The 19096-nt window shown below is 36.6% G+C and overlaps 1 protein-coding gene across 50 annotated transcripts in view; it reads right to left on the minus strand.

Moving 5' to 3' along the window:
• Ptprd (protein tyrosine phosphatase receptor type D) overlaps positions 1-19096 on the minus strand; it is a 2343620-nt gene that overhangs the window by 878938 nt on the left and 1445586 nt on the right. For all 50 annotated transcript variants that reach the window (XM_045148487.1, XM_045148550.1, XM_045148541.1 and 47 more), the window contains one exon: positions 221-280. The gene's annotated coding sequence lies outside the window, so the exon portion shown is untranslated. The remainder of the gene's footprint in view (positions 1-220; positions 281-19096) is intronic.

The following is a 19096-nucleotide window of genomic DNA, read 5'->3' on the forward strand; positions in this document are numbered from 1 at the left end:
GTATGTTGGAATTTTATTCATAAAATCAAAGCTGACATCTGCAGTAAAAAGTGAATCATAGTATCTTATAAGAGTGATATTGCTAGAGCAGGGTGAAACAGGTTAATGTTCTATTGACCAACCTTTCTTTACCAACTTGAATTCCAAGAATGTACTTGGTACCACATTATGAATTAGGGTTCACAAAAGGAAGATAAATTCAGATATATTGTGGACTCACCTTATATTAACCACTGTAGGCAATTGCAGACACAGTTCCTGGCCACAAAACATCCGAAACCTAGCAAGAAAGAGAATACAATTATTTAATTTTTTTCAAACCCTAAATTTCCTTAAAGTAACATATTCTTCTCATTAATCTCATCCTTGTTAGTTGAGACTGAGTAATGAAAAAATGATTGAGAAGCTGATTTTTTTTTTCTTTTCTTTTCTTTTTTGAGAGAAAGAGGCAGGGAGAGAGAATGGGTGCTCCAGGGCTTTTCAGTGGCTGGGAATAGACTGCAGACGTGTGCGCCTCCTTGTGGGTTTGGACGACATTGCATGCTTGCGTCACTCGCATCGCCCTGCGTGGAATCTGGAAGAATTCAACTAGGAGCCCTTAAGCTTGGCAGGAAAGTGCCTTGACCGCTAAGCCATCTATCTCTTCAGCCCTGATACCAGTTTTATAAAACACAATTTAAATAGAGAAAAATGAAATGCTAAAATCTACTTAGAAATTTCTTTTATACATAGGTTATAAAGCAGCGGAATTGGCCTTTCTTAAAATGTTGAAAGGAGACCATGAGATTCAACATAAAATTACTGAATTGCTTTCTTACAGCATTTATTTCATCGTCCACTGAATTGATCTTTTTCTGCTTCTTAAAATTATGTGCCTTCCAAAATATTCATCCTTCAGTCTTTATAGAATTCCTACCCCCTAAGTTGCTCAATAAATCACTGAAACTGTGGAAGAAAAAGAAAAAAAAAAAAAAGAGCTAGGGCTAATCATGATGGAAGAATTCCAAATTGTACAATATTCCATTTACATAAAATAATATCATTAATTTTTAAAAATTCATGCCTCTGAAACATAAAAATATTGTCTTGATTCTGTAACAATTATTTTATAATGTTTAAAAATCTATTCTAGTAATTCTTACTGATTTTGTTAGTTTTAAAAAGTGCTTCCTTCTCTCTAGAGTACTTTCTTCCAAAGTCTTTTAAGGTGTTTAACTCTTGGGGTGGAGAGAAGTCTCGGTAATTAAGAGCAGTTGATGTGCAAGCATAAGAGCCTAAACCAGGTTTGATTCCTTAACCTCCACATTTATGGTTGGACATGGCAAAGCAAGCCTGTAACCCCACTCCTGCCAGGACCAGAGATTGGAGGAGCTGGCTGAAAGAAATGGCAGAACTGGAAGCTCTGAGTTGGGAGAGGGACACCATCTCAAAGAAATAGACAGATGGGGAAAATCGGATACAACACTTTCCTCTGGCTTCTTCATACATGTACCAGGGGTATACTATCTTCATACAAACATGTGCATTCTCTACACCCACTTCACATTATATACCACACTGCCAATCTTGCACACACACACACACACACACACACACACATATAACACACACGCCTAATAAAAAGTTGTTAAACACATTCTTCTTTTAATTTCCAGGAAAGTTATATTGGAATGTAGTCTTCAGATCATTTGAGACAGGATCCTTCATGCCATGATCCCCAAACACAGATTTGCTCTTGGAAAAACTAGAGAAAGTCCAGCAGAATCAGAATATATGGTCTTTCAAGCACTGGATTTCAGGTTTATCCTCATTTCCACTATGAAATCTATACATAGTAGAGTTTGATGTAGATGATGGCCTAATCCATCATGTCATCTTGATGAGGGACATCTATATGTACCAGAGTTTCATGTAAATGAGAACTCAAGTTTAGTTAAGTCAATATGTTGAGTATTTATTATAGTTTTTAACCTACTCTAAGTGAATTAGTTTGATGTCTCTCTGCTAAAGTCTATGCTGCTACCATTTTTGTTTGCTATGTTATATATGAGCCCCTGACACAGTAACCCATATCTAATGAAACCCCTTTCCCTCTCTTGAATTTTTAATGATAAAATTTGCGATACAATTTTTGTAGGAAATGTTAATATAAATACAGTTATTCATGCTGGAGAGATGGCTTAGTGGTTAAGCGCTTGCCTGTGAAGCCTAAGGACCCCGGTTCGAGGCTCGGTTCCCCAGGTCCCACGTTAGCCAGATGCACAAGGGGGCGCACGCGTCTGGAGTTCGTTTGCAGTGGCTGGAAGCCCTGATTTTCTCTCTCTCTCTCTCCCTCTATCTGTCTTTCTCTCTGTGTCTGTCACTCTCAAATAAATAAATAAATAAATAAATAAATTAATTAATTAAAAATTTAAAAAAATACAGTTATTCCTTCTGGGGACATGGAAGGCTTCATTTATTACAGGCATCAAAATATCTTATGTTAAATGCCTTAAAGATAAAATTGGCTTTTGCTTAAGAACTCAGCAAGAAGAAACATTGAAACTGTTTTGTGACAGGAAAAGCACTGCACAGCCTTAGTCAAAGTGAAGGCCTTCAAACTCCTGCTGCCTGGTATGATTTGGAACATCCTTCCCACCTCCACTGGGGAATGAATGCCAAAGGAGAGAAAATGAAGGTAATTTTCTTTCCTTTTCGAAACAATAACCAATCACAGAACCCAAGACCTTCTGCTCTTCACGTAGTACAATGAAATAGCTTTTGAAGTTTAGACAAAAAATAGTCACAGTTCACAAGCACTATCCACTCTCAGTCAGCAAGCCTTCATGTGCTTATCATGGATGCGTCTTTTTGCACTTCCTCTTACAGTCATGCGATGCCCACTGACTTTTTGGTAATGACCTGTTTGAAGCCACTTCCAGAAAATCTTTTGATAAAGTTAATCTGCCTGTCTCTTTGCTGTCATTCAGTTCAGTTTTGTTTGGTAGAATCTGACTTTGATGACATGCTTGCTTCATTTCCAGTCATTTGTGGTAAGGAAAATGGTCTCCCTGTTTGCTTGCTTGAAGAGCAGGCCTTTAGCTATAGACATACAGCCAGTTAATCCCTATCCATGTGGTAAATTTAAGTAAATGCTATATAAGGAAACTAACCTGTTTGAAAACATGTTACATTAGGAAGGAATGTGTGTTTAATTTCTGCATGATACATATAACAGGACTACAGACAAGATAGCCTATCAGAGTGTACTGATGTTGATAAAAAATAATTGAGTTTTAGGTCACTTAGTCATTTCTCAATAGGTAGGAGGATGCATTCTTGTTTTGAAATTTTGTGGGAAGTGACTTAAGACAGTGTGTATGACATGCATTATGGATGTTCTGACTCCTAATTTACACATAGAAACTGAGTTACTTCAATAACTGTTTTGAAGGAACTCTGTACATTATATGTCATCAGTTTTAACTTGGACAGAATTTATTCTAGTTAAGCCATAAGTGTTGATGTGTAAACTTGGTTTGATTTTTTTACCAAAAAATTCTATATGTAAGGACATATATTTAATTGACATAGAAATTATACTCTGCTAACAACTATTCTCATTGTTGAAAAACTGCTTTAGGGCAGACTTTGTGGAATTTTAAATAAATTTGTCCTGCACTGATATCAATGTTAACATATAATTTTCCTTGGTAAAACATTTCTATCCTTAATGTCATTCAAATGCAGGTTCAATTTTCCAGGTAAGGACATTTCTTATGTGTTTCAACAGGCACTTAGGGAAGCCTTCTGCTTCTTAGACCATCACAGAGCTACCTGTCTTTCTTGTCATTTTAAATGACATATCACAATTAAACAGATTTATGGGGTGCAGTGTGATAATACTTGCAAACAATTTGTAATGACAAATCTGAAAAATTTGTATTTCCATTTCTGTGGTCAATAATTTTGTGTGTATTGTGAATATTTGGACTCAATCCTTTTAGTTTTTTTTAATAAAATATTCAATAAATTATGGTAGACTATTTTCACCATATTATGCTACAGAGAAGTCCACATGTCTGGTCTTTTTAATTGTTTTTTTTTTTTTTGCTTTACTTCTTACAAGTGTATGTGTTGTACATACAAATGTTTACATGTATTTGGGCACACATGTGGGTGCATGTGTATGTGCATATAGAATCCAGAGGTCAACACTGAGTGTCTTCTGAATCACTATCCACATTAAATATTGAGATGAGATCTCTGGATGAACATATAGTTCACTGATTAGGCTAGATCTCCAGGGATTCCCTGTCTCTACCCATCCAGTGCTGGGATTATAGGTGCTCACTATGGTGCCTGGCATTCTACTGGGAATATACACTTTGATTCACAAACTGAATCAACAAACACTTTACCCACATAGATAGCTCCCCAGCCATTCTTACTATAATTTAGTGCTTGTTGTCTGTGATGTTTAATCCCAATTGTCAACTTGGATATCTTGAGAAGTGCCTAGGGAGTTAAGAAAACATATCTTTGGTTGTGTCTGCTGAGTATATTACAGAGGAGATTGCCTAAATGAAGGAACATTTCCTCTGCATGTATATGACACCACCCCATAGAATGGGGGCCCTAATATTATAATAATAATAATAATAATAATAATAATAATAATAGCAGCAGCAGCAGCAGTAGTAGTAGTAGTAGTAGTAGTAGTAGTAGTAGTAAATCAAGTACAATCATTTTAATCTCTGCTTCCTGGTGTCCATTAGGCAAACAGCCTATGCCACATGTTCCTATAGCCAAGATACTCTTCCCTATTGGTGCAAAAGCATGGAGCCAAGAGGTTGTGGACAAAGTAAATAATTATTTCTTTTCTTGTTTTTATCAAGTATTGAACACAGTGAGGATAAAATCAGAATACCACCCCCTTTCTTATGTTCCCCTTCCATCCTCCCTGACCTTAGTGACTGCCCACTCTCTTGTATGAGATCAGAGCTTCAAAAGCTCCATTTCTCTTCAGAGTGTAAATATCAGTCTGCTGTCTAATTGGTCTGATAGAAGAGACAACAGAATGTTTTTCACTATAGCCAGAGATATAAACAAAGTTTGATACTTTTTAAACCACACTTCATGTTAGGTAACCTGAGAGTTCTACCATGTAAAAAATGACTAATTATTATAAAATTAACACAAAATTTTCTTGAAAGAAAATCTGTTTCTGAGTCATTTACTTTAGTTCTGCCGAACCTGAAAGGAATAATTTTAAGACCAAAGTAAAAGACAGCCCATGTATACTTGTGAATATCATAAATGGGGTCTGGCCAGACAATTCTTGTGCATGGATATACCTGCCCGTCAGTGTCCTGAGTTTTATCTGGTTCCGTTTCAATTGTCAGGCAGAGCACCAACCAAGATCAAGGAAGTGAACAGATCCTTCTTACCTCCTTACCGCTCTTACCTCACCACATTTGTGTTTGTTGCTGTTGCTATATTCCCATTATACCAGGCATGCTCTCTAGCTGTTGCTCCCTCCTTGAGCTAACTCCATGGCCAGACATGTGTTGTCTTTTTGTTTTGTTTTGTTTTGTTTTGTTGAGGTAGGGTTTCACTCTAGCTCAGGCTCTCCTGGAATTGACTATGTTGTTTCAGTGTGGCCTTGAACTCACGACAATTTTCCTACCTCTGCCTCCTGTGTGCTGGGATTAAAGGTGTGTGCCACCAAGCCCAGCTGAACATGAAATTTTGTAATCTCTTATTTCACTGTTTTGTGTTATATTAGAGAAAGTTTACTTTCTATGACATTTATTTCTACTGCTGACCCTATTTTAAAACATCAGAAAACCCTCTTGATTATCCAAATTACAGGTAATTTCAGAATACACTCTACATTAGCACAAGCAACTGTGACCTTTTAAAGTAGCTTGAAATTACATGTTAAAGATATTTCATTAGGAAGCTTTCATTCTCATTTATATAGAACAACTTGTAACTATTTTTCTTCAATTATTGTCTTCATGTTTTCACAGGTCTGTACAGAAAGATAACCCACTGAATCACCTTAAATATTATGGAGGAAAACTTCCAGAAAAAAAAAAAAAAGAAATGCAGTAAGGTTGATTTCTCTTAAAATTGCCTATTTTCTCTCTCATGTGCAAATTTCACTCTCCTTTTTATCTCACTGTTATAAGGTCATTCTTTGTGTGTGTGTGTGTGTGTGTGTGTGTGTATATATATATATATGTATATATATATATATATATACATATATATATATATATATACATATATATATATATATATACATATATATATATATATTTACTTATTTATTTCTTGGTCTTGTTTGTGTGCAATATATGAAAGTAGTGTGTGTCTGTAAATGCATGTGCCTCATGTGTGTCCTGAGGAGGCCACAGGAAGATGTCAGATGCCCTTCTCCATCACTCTTTTGCCTTGTTTCTGTAGGACACAACCAAGCACAAATGTAACTCAGCTCCTCATGCTTGAGCCGTGAGTACTTTGTCCCACTGAGCCATCTTCTGCCCTTCCCTTTATTTCTTTCTTGTGAAAGAATGAATGAGTTTGGTTAACTTAACAACAACAAATACTTTACCTCAAATTGCCTCTAATTTATTTAATACCAATACATCTTAATCACAAGATTTTAAACTGAGGCCGTTACAGTTACTAGGTTATGAAAGTAAACATCAGGAATGTTTTTGGACATGCCTTTGCAGTGTCCAGTTTGCTAAAGATCTGGCTTCTCCTTATCTCTTACCTAATCTGTTTTATTATAAACAACCCGAGTTCTCTGAAAAGTTCTTCTTTCCTACAATTAAGGCTTAAACCTGATCCTGAAATTCTGTTTGGTTAAGCTAGGCCCTAAACTTGGCATCATGCCTGTCCTTTTTTTGACCAGCTCCTATGCCAGTCCAGTCAGCCCTCTCTGAGTGTTACCTCAGCCTGAAGATAAAGCTCACCATAATAAGATTATATAGAGATCCTGACCATAAGGGCAATCACCCTTTGTTGGCTATTCATCTCTCCTGAAGTCCAAGTTCTTGTCCTTGAGATGAGGGGAGACCCCAACCCGTACTCCCACATGGTACCTATGCCTCCCTGCTGCCTTCCACATGGCAGGAGCTCTCTGCACTTCCTTCTCTTTCGGCTCTAAATCCCTTTTTCATGTTTCTTCCCCATGTTCACTCTCCACATCTGCTCTCAGACCACAGGGATATATCCATATTCCTTCCCTTGGTTCCATACCTCCCTGAATAAAGGTAATATTTTAATTATTATCAATGTCAGTCTTGTTTTATACCAATTCTTTAGTAAAAACAGACATAAACTCAGGGTTTGGAGTTTAAAGATTCTTCCTAAACTCCAAAAACCCTGTTACATTACAAGAAAATTCAGTGATAATGAAAATGATTATAAAGTGTAAGGTTTTCATATTATACATAGCAGGACATGAGCAAACCAGACTTATTCAAAACTTGAACTTTTTGCTCATGTAATATGGTGTGTGTGGGTGGCAGGTGGTGTTATGTGTTGTAAGCATGTTCATATGGCCTAGCACCGCCTTGCACACATATGCACACCAGAAGGGCACCTGTCTGAGTGGTTATACCAGAACATCAGGTTTCCTGAGTCATTTCCCTTCCACCTGTTCTTATTTTGAGCCAGAGTCCTTTACTGATACCAGAACTCGTTGTTGATCCTCACCACAGCTGACAACCAGGCCTCTGCTCCCCTTTGTGAGACTGGATTTGCAGGCACATGTGGCTATGCCCAGCTGTTTATATGTGTTCTGGAGATTCAAATGTTTTCTCAGGATTCCTCAGGCCCTCATGCTGGCAAAGGAACTGCGTTTAGCCACTAAGCCATCTTCCCATCCCTGAAATTTTTACCAAAATTTTAAAACGTAATTTTAAACTATTAAAGTATGATTTATGTGTAGAAACACATACAATGAATTATACAAAAGCAAACCCAGGTAACTACCACAATCAAAATGTAGCATTCCCAGCATGGCAGAGCCCATGATATCTCTCACCTGAACTTCTCTCTCCTTGCTTAAAGCAAACACCATCTCATTTCAACCCCACAGCTTACAGTTGGCTTGAATATTGTATGCATGTAATTTTAAGAGACAATATTTCTTGTTTTTGTGCTCAAACACCTGGTAAGAACCAATTTAAATGTGGTAGGAGTTATTTTGGGTCACCATCTGAGATGACATAATGGAGGGAAAATCAAGGTGGCTAAAGTGTCTCATTCCATGGCATTAGGAGGGTAAGGTGGCTTGCCCACATCTCAGAAGATCAGGAGGCAGAGAGTGACCTGAGGCCCTTTGAGACTAACACAGGAGACCTACCCTCCAGCAACACACCTCTAGCTAGGCTTCACCTTATGAAAGTTCCATAACCACCCTAAACAACTCCACGAGCTGAACACCAGGTGTCCTCTCACATAAGTCTATGCGGAACATTTTATTTTTCAGTTATACTGTCTGTTATTTTGTGTCTAGCTTCTTGCCTTAATATTCTGGTTGGTTACATTCATGTTGTGATTTGTCAAATATCTTCTGATAGGCCACACTTCATGCATCTATACCAGCTTATTAACATTGGGTCATTTCCAGTTTAGAGTAATTAAAATTAATGTTGCACTACATCCATATTGATTTTTCTCAGTGCTCATGTGTACAGTAGTGGCTAGAATTTCTGGATCATCTAACATACACATGTTCAACTCCAATGCATAATGCCAGAGTGGTTGTAGCAATTACACTCCTCTGCAATATTTCTGTGTTCCAGGGGCATACTATGTTTGCCAATACTTGCTTAGGGGTGTTTTCTTTGGACATTAGATAAGGCTGTTGAACACCGTACCTAGAATCCAGGGGATTGATAGATGATGCTTGTGCTGGGGTTAGGGATGACTCTAATGTTGCTACTCAGGATGTTTCCTAGAAGTAGGAAGAGCAGGAAGCAGATAAAAGTTTTATTTTTTTTTATTACAGAGAATAATGAGAGTGAAAATGAATCCAGCTACAGAATTTTAGTGCAAAATAAATATATTATGTGTGTCTGTGTGTCATAGTGTTTTCATGGGCAAATGTATAAATCAATACCAAAATATGGAACAGTTTCATGAGAAATTCCCAGGGTGTCAGATTGAAGATAATGAAGACCACAAATGTAGAATTTTACTGTGAGCTAATGTTTCACAGGAGTGTGGTATCAACTTTGTCTGATGTTTTTGTGTGTGTGAGGGTGTATATGTGTGTGTGAGAGAGAGAAAGAAAGAGAGAGAGATGGTATGAACATATCATGTTTCCAAAACAAAGAGAAGGCAAGCCTGCTATGCTCTGGTATGTGGGATGCCCCAGAGGTGTATGTGTGGTGACTTCTCAGAAGTATGTTCCAAATTGTTTCAACAATGGATTGTTTTGTTTTATAATTTTTACATAGAAAGTGCTTTGAAAAACAAACTGGAAAAACACAGAATTCTGTAGGAAGAGGAGACCTATTCAACTAAACCTCACTTCTCAAATGGAGTCTAGGCACAAACTTCCTCAGCAATCTGGTTGGGTTGAGCTATCTATTAATTATAGCAGAGAAAGATCCAGGCCATTCTACCCAGAAAATTCTTTTTTTTATTTTATTTTATTAGTACAAACCATGTTTACAGGCTGGAGAGATGTCTTAATAGTTAAGGCACTTGCCTGCAAAGACTAAGAACCCAGGTTCAATTCTCCAGAACCGACATAAGCCAGATGTACATGGTGGCACATGCATTTGGAGTTTGTTTGCAGTGCCTAGAGGCCCTGGCATACTCATTCTCTCTCCTCTATCTCTCTGTCTCTTCTTCTTTCTCTCCAAAATAAATAGATATTTTTCAAAATCATGTTTACTCAAGAACACTGGGAAATGTCTGTTGGCACTTCCCCAATGTGTCCTATTCTTCCACAGCTACAGACACTAGCCATCAACTTCATCATGTCCTCTCTGATCTCTATGATCCCTCTGCCTTTGTCAGATGCTTTTCTATGTCTGAACATTTTATAAGGACTTATGTTTTATAACTGCTTACATAATTATGACTTCATTCATTGTATCACAAGCCAGAAAGTAGAGACCACCTTTTACTCTGCTTTTAATTATAGCATTTTATATAGATGAAACATATAGCAATAGGCTATTAGTTGTACAAAGGCCATATAAATAAAAATGTTCCACTTCCAGAACATTTATGGAAAAATGCTTAATATTATTAGCCATCATGGAGATGCAAATGACAACTCTATTTAGAATAATTACCAAAATAATGAAAATAATAAATGTTGGAAAGTATGTGGAGAAAAGAAAATACTTTATATAGTGTACAAATTGGAGACTGCTGCAAAAACTAAAAGTATAGGTATATCACATGATCCAGCTAGCACACTTTGGCTGTATATCCAGCTGAAATGCTTTCAGCATTAAATAAAAAGACAACTGTGTACCCATGCTGGTTGTTGAACTATACATTACAGCTAAACTGCAGATTCAAATTATATAACCAGCACTAGGTAAATAGCTAAAAATAATAAATAAATAAATAAATAATAGATAAACAGCTCAGGAACACTGTAGAAAATGAAATGGAAATAATATGGGACAGAAAGGACAGAAAGCATGAATTTGGAGCACTGTATTTCAATGTGAACTGACTGGTGCATTCATGACCTCACCATGGTTGCCATTATCCTCTGGACCTACACAATACTGAGTTCACCAATATTTTACATAGGTGAAGAAAGGAATGAGGCATCCAAACAAAAGGAGGACTATTAAAAGAGAAGGGGTTTGGGGGTGTGGGAAGGGTACAAAAGAAGGTAATGGGAAGGGAATACATATGGTTGTGTATTAAAATTGTCAATGAAATATGTTAAAAATTATGACCCCAGTCCTGGCTGAACCTTGACTGCAGACATACACCATGACCATCAATTGCCCAGCTCAACTACCTGCACATTTTATTCTCAGTAACTATGAGCTAGCATAATTTTGTCAATTCAAACTCCTGAATTCTGGATAGATAAGTTGTCACATAAGAAGAGATAACTGGGCTGGAGAGATGGCTTAGTGGTTAAGCGCTTGCCTGTGAAGCCTAAGGACCCCAGTTCGAGGCTCGGTTCCCCAGGTCCCACGTTAGCCAGATGCACAAGGGGGTGCACACATCTGGAGTTCGTTTACAGTGGCTGGAAGCCCTGGCGCACCCATTCTCTCTCTCTCCCTCTATCTGTCTTTCTCTATGTATCTGTCACTCTCAAATAAATAAATAAATAAAATATTAAAAAAAGAAGAGATAACTTTATATCTTATACTTGATTTCATACTGCCTTAAATGTACTGCACCACCCAGGCGATGACATTTAAACAATTGGAAAGGTTTGGTCAACCAATATGAAGCTGGAAGCAATGTTTTAATTTTCTATTCACTATAACATTGTAATGTAGTAAATGTATGAATAAGAATCCTTAGAGCAGCTAATTAGATAAAATACAAAGGTGTATAGAAGGATTTAGCAATGTAAATATGATACAATCAAATGTATAAAAGTTGAGTATTTTGGATCTCTGAGTTTTTGCAGATAACAAATTTTCATTTGTCATTAATTAGAAGCATATTCTTTGATTAGGACATTTTCATTTTTCCCAATATTACTGACTTTTACTTAGGTAGCTAAGTCAATTCTAGTATTGCTCATGAAAGTTTATCAAAATGTGATCAAAGCAGTACAGGACAGGGTGAGACTGGGACTTTCAAACTGTTTTGAGTCATTTGAATCCAACAATGAGATAACAAAATCTATACCAGTGTGTGTGAGTGTGTGTGTGTGTGTGTGTGTGTGTGTGTGTGTGTGTGTGTGTGTGTTTTGAGGCAAGCTCAACAGACTGGACTTTTGTTTTTATGCGAGAGAGAGAGAGGTAGAGAGAGAGAGAGAGAGAGAGAGAGAGAGAGAGAGAGAGAGAGAATTGGCTTGCAAGGGTTTCAACCACTGCAATCAAACTTCAGACACATGTGCCCCCTTGTGCATATGTGTGACCTTGTGCTCTTGTGTCGCTTTGTGCATCTGGCTTAGGTGGGACCTGAAGAGTCAATCATGAGCTCTTAGGCTTAATAGGCAAGCGCCTTTACTACTAAGCTATATCTCTAGTCCCAGTGTGTGGATTTATAATAATTGGTCAACATCAGAAATTTAAGTGTCTTCTCAGAAAATCAGAGTTAATATTAAATTATGTATAGCAAAGTTGGAAACATTCTAGGAAAATAAAATTATAGTGTCTGGAGGAAGGAATGCAGTTCACATATAAAAAGCTAAATTCTCAGGGTTGGAGAGATGGCTTAGCGGTTAAGTGCTTGCCTGTGAAGCCTAAGGACCCGGGTTCGAGGCTCAATTCCCAAGGACCCATGTAAGCCAGATGCACAAGGGGGCGCACGCATCTGGAGTTCATCTGCAGTGGCTGGTGGCCCCAGCACACCCATTCTCTCTCTCTCTCTATCTACCTCTTTCTTTCTCTGTCATTCTTAAATAAATAAATAAAAATTAAAAAAAAATAAAAAACAGAAAAGGTAAACTCTGGAGCCATAACCTTGCACTAGGTATCTTAATAAAAAATAGTAAATCTGGAGCCCCCAGGAACATACTGCTTAGGTGCTAGGCTAATAAGCCAGCAAGTAGGACATCTCAGTTACTAAAAGTGTCTTCACAGGTGATCACAATTCTTTTATTGTATTTGAATATTGTTCCAGTGCCATGAGAAATTCCCAACAAGTCCTGCATTTCATGTGGAAGCAACAGTTCACAATTTCTCTTAAATCATTTCTTACTGTAAAACACTGTCTTGGTGAACTTTTAAGATTAAAATCAGACAAATAAAACTAATAGAGATCCCAGTAAATGTCGACCTGTAACCACAGGCGCAGTAATAACTATGAAAGACCTGTCCTTGTTCCACAACTAATAAAAATGAAAGTTAAATATAGGTTTGGGGAAAGTTATTTGTACTAGAGGAAGGAATAAGGGGAAGAAGAGTAAGTGCAGAGAATTAACTGTTAATAACTATTGGAGGCTGCAGAGAAGTCACAAGATTATCACTGGATATGCTCCTTTGGCTATAAAACGAGAATCATTTCTCCAGAAGATATGCTGATAAGGCCCCTCCTCTCTAGCATGCAATCATTTTACATTTTATATTATTTTAAAAGAGTTTGATTATTTCCCTTTGAAGGAAATCATATTGATCAGCATTTGCCTGTCAACAGAATGTTCCACTCTTCTGCTTTGCTTTTCTATTTAAAGGCATATGACCCACAGAAAAATTTCATATACAATCTTTTTAGTTAGATGTAAATAAAAAATGATAGGTGACCAGTTTGTGCTTCAAAAGCTTTTTCCTTTCATGCCAATTTATTGTAAATTAAAATCTACTGTTTGATAAAGACAATGGATATATTTGTAGTAATGCATCAAAGTCATGAATATTGCTTTACTCAAAATTAAATACAACCTTTAAAAATCATATCCAGAAAGGAGTGTTTCACATGAAAATGATAAGTATGTTATTTTAAGCCTTGTTTAAAAGGGAGTATATAATAAAATCACTTTCGGTTTAGTAAACTTGTTTAAGTGTTTAAATACCATCCTATCAAGCAGAGATAGACTAGGAAAATGAGCAAAGACAAACAGGAATGGAGCAGTATAAACTGACTCATGCAGATTTATAGTTTTACATACTGAAGTATGAGCTGGAATTTACAGCAGCAGAGGGACAATAGTTCTGTAAGTGTTTGTATGTCAATTTTCATACCATACAAATATTGCTTATTACCTTATCTGAGGATAGGTAAGGTGGCTTATAAAGTTTATACTTTTAGTAAACCAGTGATACTGTTTATAGGTTTTTTAATCTACTAAGTGAAAGAGTTGGATAATATTATCAATGACTAACCCAACTCTGTGACCCCCATGCATCATAATAATATTAAGTAATATAATTTACATGTAAAGATTTGTATACACACACACACACACACACACACACACACACACACACACACACACACATATAATTATATGTAGCTATTTATTTAAAATAAAGAAAGAAGAATGCAGAGAGAGAGTGTGTGTATGTATGGGTGTGCCAGGGTATACAGACACTACAAACGAACTCCAGATGCATGTGCCACTTTATTCCTCTGGTTTTTGTGGGTAGTGCAGAATAAAACCTAGACAATCAGACTTTGAAGACAGGTACCTTTAACCATTGAGCAATCTCTCCAGCCTGGTATGCAGCTGTTTAAAATAAATCATTATGGTAACAAAGTGATAGCATTCATATTTGTTGAAATGAATTATATTTGAGATATAAAATGGTAACATAATAAAGCTCAATTTCACAATTATGCACAATTAATTCACAAAGAATATTTGGCTTAAAACCTGTTTATAGGGCTGGAGAGATGGCTTAGCGGTTAAGCACTTGCCTGTGAAGCCTAAGGACCCGTTTCAAGGTTCGACTCCCCAGGACCCATGTTAGCCAGATGCACAAGGGGGCACATGTGTCTGGAGTTCGTTTGCAGTGGCTGGAGGCCCTGGCATGCCCATTCTCTCTCTCTCTCTCTGTCTCTCTGTCTCTGTCTCTCTCTCTCTCTCTCTCTGCCTCTTTCTCTGTCACTCTCAAATAAATAATTTTTAAAAAAAATTATAAAATCTGTTTTTAAAATGTTTTAAATCACTTTGAGTGAATCATTTGAAAAATGGAAAATGTTTTGAAAAATAGGAGTTTGGTGTCAATATTAATAAGATATTTTGGTTAGTCTAAATACAAGGCAAATTGTCCTATAATTAGTAAGTCAGTATGTCTTGAAAATTGTGTATTTGCAGTGGATTGAATGTGAAATATCACCCATGCTGTCAACACCCCCCTGGTGAAGTATTTAAAATATGGAGCCTCACTGAAGGAGGAAGCTCACTGGGGTTGGACCTTAAGGTTTGCTACTCCATCCCACTGGGTGTTCAAAATAGCTCACTCTTGCTACTTCTACTCAGCTGATGTGGATAAGATGTAATGCCTAACCTCTGCTCTGTCATACTTTCCCCTGCAATTATGCAGCTTCCAATCAAATTTAAAAGCTGAAACAAATGCTGTCCATCAATAGGTTGCTTTTAGTCCAGTGCAAAAAAACAGTAACTGCTACCAGAATTATGCTAGTCTTTGTTTACTGTTGTTCTCAGCATGTTAATATTAGTATGAACTATTGCAATATTGATACTTTTTTAAAGAAGCGTACAAACAATACAAGACTTTTTGCTTTTTTTAAAATATTTTTTATTTATTTGTTTGGGAGAGAGAGAGAGAAAGAGGCAGAGAGGTAGAAAGAATGGGCATGCCAGACCTCCAGCCACTGTAAACAAACTCCAGACTCATGTGGCCCCCTTATGTATCTTGCTTACATGGGTCCTGGGAAATCGAACCAGGGTCCTTTGGCTTTGCAGGCAAATCCCTTCACTGCTAAACCATCTCTCCAGCCTAATATTGATATTTTTTAATTAATATTTTTGCTTTTCCCTCTGCATCCTACAACATGAATCCTGTCATTTGAATGGGGTACTCACTTCCTCCAAAGGGTAGATACTAACATTTGCTTAGCTAGTTAAATGCAAAAAGCAAATGTGTACACAACAGAGATCTTTTATAGTTTCTATGAGCTGTAAATTATTCACATTTCTTAAGGCTGTGAAAGAACCACAGGATGTCAAAGGCAAGAGGGAACAAGTAACTGAGTCTTTCTGTAAAGCAGAGTCGGGCTGGAGAGATGGCTTAGCGGTTAAGCGCTTGCCTGTGAAGCCTAAGGACCCCGGTTCGAGGCTCGGTTCCCCAGGTCCCACGTTAGCCAGATGCACAAGGGGGTGCACGCGTCTGGAGTTCGTTTGCAGAGGCTGGAAGCCCTGGCGCACCCATTCTCTCTCTCCCTCTATCTGTCTTTCTCTCTGTGTCTGTCGCTCTCAAATAAATAAAAAACAAACAAATAAAAACAACCTAAAAGACAATGTGGCATTCTGAACTCACCCCTACCCCTTGCCTGATAGTACAGGACTGCAAGGAAAAAAAAAAAAAAAAAGACTTAAAGACTACAAGATATTCCACTTTAATTATTTTTAATTAATCATCATCATTATTATTATTATTTTTTTTTCAAGGTAGGGTCTCACTCTAGCCCAAGGTGATCAGGAATTCACTAGGTAGTCTCAATGGCTTTGAACTTAAGGTGATCCTCCTACCTCTGCCTCCCAAGTGCTGGGATTAAAGGCATGAACCACCATGCCCGGCTAGTCCACTTTAATTGGACCAGATTCTGGCTCACACTTTGGCAATATGGTTTTAGTGACAATTCAATACAATTGAGCTTCAATGTGCTAATTATGAAGGCCCTACCTTTAGGCATATAGATGTGGAAGTTTGATATGAAAATCATGTAATTGAATATGAGCATTTTATATTATCAATCTTTTAAGTTTCTTTGCATTTATTGGGCCAGAGTAAAAGTATATCAAACAGTTATGACATTCAACAAGAGTTAACTTTTATTCTATCCATTAATTCCTCCATTGTATTAGTTTATTGTTGCTATGACAAAATACCTGACCAGAGCAGCTTAAGAAAGGATTATTGTGGATTTCACTTCAAAGTTAAGGTCCATCATAGCCTGGAACACAGCATTTAGGGACTTGTGACAATTGGTCTCATTCAGCCCCAGTGAGGAAGCAGAGCATGATGAACGATGTACTCAGCTGGTTTTCTCCTTGTTACATAGTCCAGGACACACAGCCCATATTCTGGCATCACCCTCATGAAAGGTGGGTAGTTCTATCTCAGTTAATCGAATCTAGAAAATCCAACAACTTAATCTACAAAATCCCTTTTAGACATGCCCAGAGATTTGTTTCCAGTTGTGTTCTAATTCCTGTGAACTTGACAATTAATTTGCCCATTACATGCCCATTTATATGACCAACATTTATTAAATATCACTGTAGGCAAAATTTAGATATAAATGATACAGTGTCTCTGTGTATTTAATGGACATAATATATGACTTTAAATAGTAAATATTCATAGGGGGTTTGTGATCATTAAATAATATTGTGCACATAGAATATTTAGCTAATCTTCTGGCATAATTTATGAATGCTGTAGAAAATATTGCTATGTTTTTCTTTTTCATAGCTTCATTTCCCTGTGTATATGAGATAGAAAGAGAGAGAGAGAGAGATTGAGAGAGTTGAAAGATACTGTGTGTGGTGCTTGTATTGAACCTGGGGCTTTGAACATGACAAGTAGGCACTGTAAAATGAGCTACATTTTCATCCCTGAATTATATGTTCTTATTCCAAGAAATAGAAAAATAATGCCCACCATATAGGAGCTGGCCATCTTATCTTTGTTGTACTTCTTTTTATCTTTTTTTCTTTCCAACAAAGACCCAGCCAAGGCAAGTTTCTGAGAAAAATAATCGGCTTACCACTTTATCATACAATGAGCATGAAATTACATAGCATCAATCTTTCTTATATTGTAGTCTCTTGGGGCTTGGTAGGATTAATTTGAAAATAATAGCTTCACCTAGGTGCTCAGCAGCGAAAGAATGCAAGAACTAGGAAGTTTTGACTTTGTACAAAGAAGAAAAATCATGCATTTAGTTTGATATATTTTAATAATTAAATAATTTACAATTAATATATTTTCTTTATCTTTAAATTTGTTTATTACTTTAATTTTATTTAACTCTGTGTGTTTATATTTCTTCAGTCTTCCATGGTTTCTGTTGAGATTATTATCTTTTTTTTACATTATAAACACATAAATGATATTGAGTGAGTTAAAAAAATCGATAAGACAAATGCAACATAAAACATAATTTTTTTACTCTTTCTCCCTGTAATGGTCTTGTTGTGAACTTCATCTGTTTAGGAGTTAATAGACATACCTCTTGGTTGGGTCTCTGAGGTTGCTTCCATGAAGGATTAACTGAAGGAGGAAGTCCTTCCCCCAAGGTGAACTCTTCCCCCAGAGTAGTTGTCCCCTCTCTGAGTGGGTTTTTGTCTAAGGAGACTCTGGGACAAAAGAATCCCTTCCAGCTTGGTGGCTACAGATCTAAATTACAAACTTTAATGAAATCCTGAATATATTGGGGGCCATCCATTCAAACTACCTCACTCCTCTAAGTGCTCATTTGTACTTTCATTATAGTTTATACCTCATTTGCATTATTTTGTGAAATTCTTCTATGTAAGTTAAAGTTACTTTCTTTTCTTTTCTTTTACTTATTAATGTATTACCAGTTAGAATACAAAAATCTGTTAGTATAGATATAGATTCTTGTGAACATATGAGATGTGGACACATATATTTTAATTTCCTCTTATTCTGATTGTCACTTGTGAAAATTTTAAATTTGCTGTCAACGAATACATTCAATGACTCAATTTGAAATGTTGCGAGCCATAGGTATGTGGTAGTATAATTGTCAAGTAGGCATAAGACCCTAGATATATATTTAAAAGGTAAACAGAATGCCTAATATTTTGTAATTCAATGAGATGAGACAGTGTTACAGAAAGGCATCAGCTCAAATGAAAATATGTGGAGCTAGTTTTAATCTGGTCTCAATTTCCAACATGCTCTAAAATAAAAATGAACTGGACAGATATGTTATGATATTGTTAGGTTAAGAGTCTATCTATAATCAGTGTCTTTTTTTTATAATCAGTGTCTTAACTTAATGGAAAGTGTCTGATTTGTCTCTTAGATAACTGGATACAAAACATTTTCAAATAAATGGAGATAGAGTGAACTTCTCCATTGTCTAAATTAATCAGATTTTGCTTATTTATGAAATAATTTCACAAAGATGGCAGGGGGATGCAACTTATAGTTAATAATTTACTGAGCTCTAAAGATATGTGAGCAGTAGGTCACATTTTATCTCTAAATCTTAGAGGTGGAAGATAGTCAAGAGAAACAAAACTTCTCTAATAATGAATACATGAGGA

This window comes from Jaculus jaculus, chromosome 1 (assembly GCF_020740685.1).
Source record: "Jaculus jaculus isolate mJacJac1 chromosome 1, mJacJac1.mat.Y.cur, whole genome shotgun sequence".
Lineage (NCBI taxonomy): Eukaryota > Metazoa > Chordata > Mammalia > Rodentia > Dipodidae > Jaculus > Jaculus jaculus.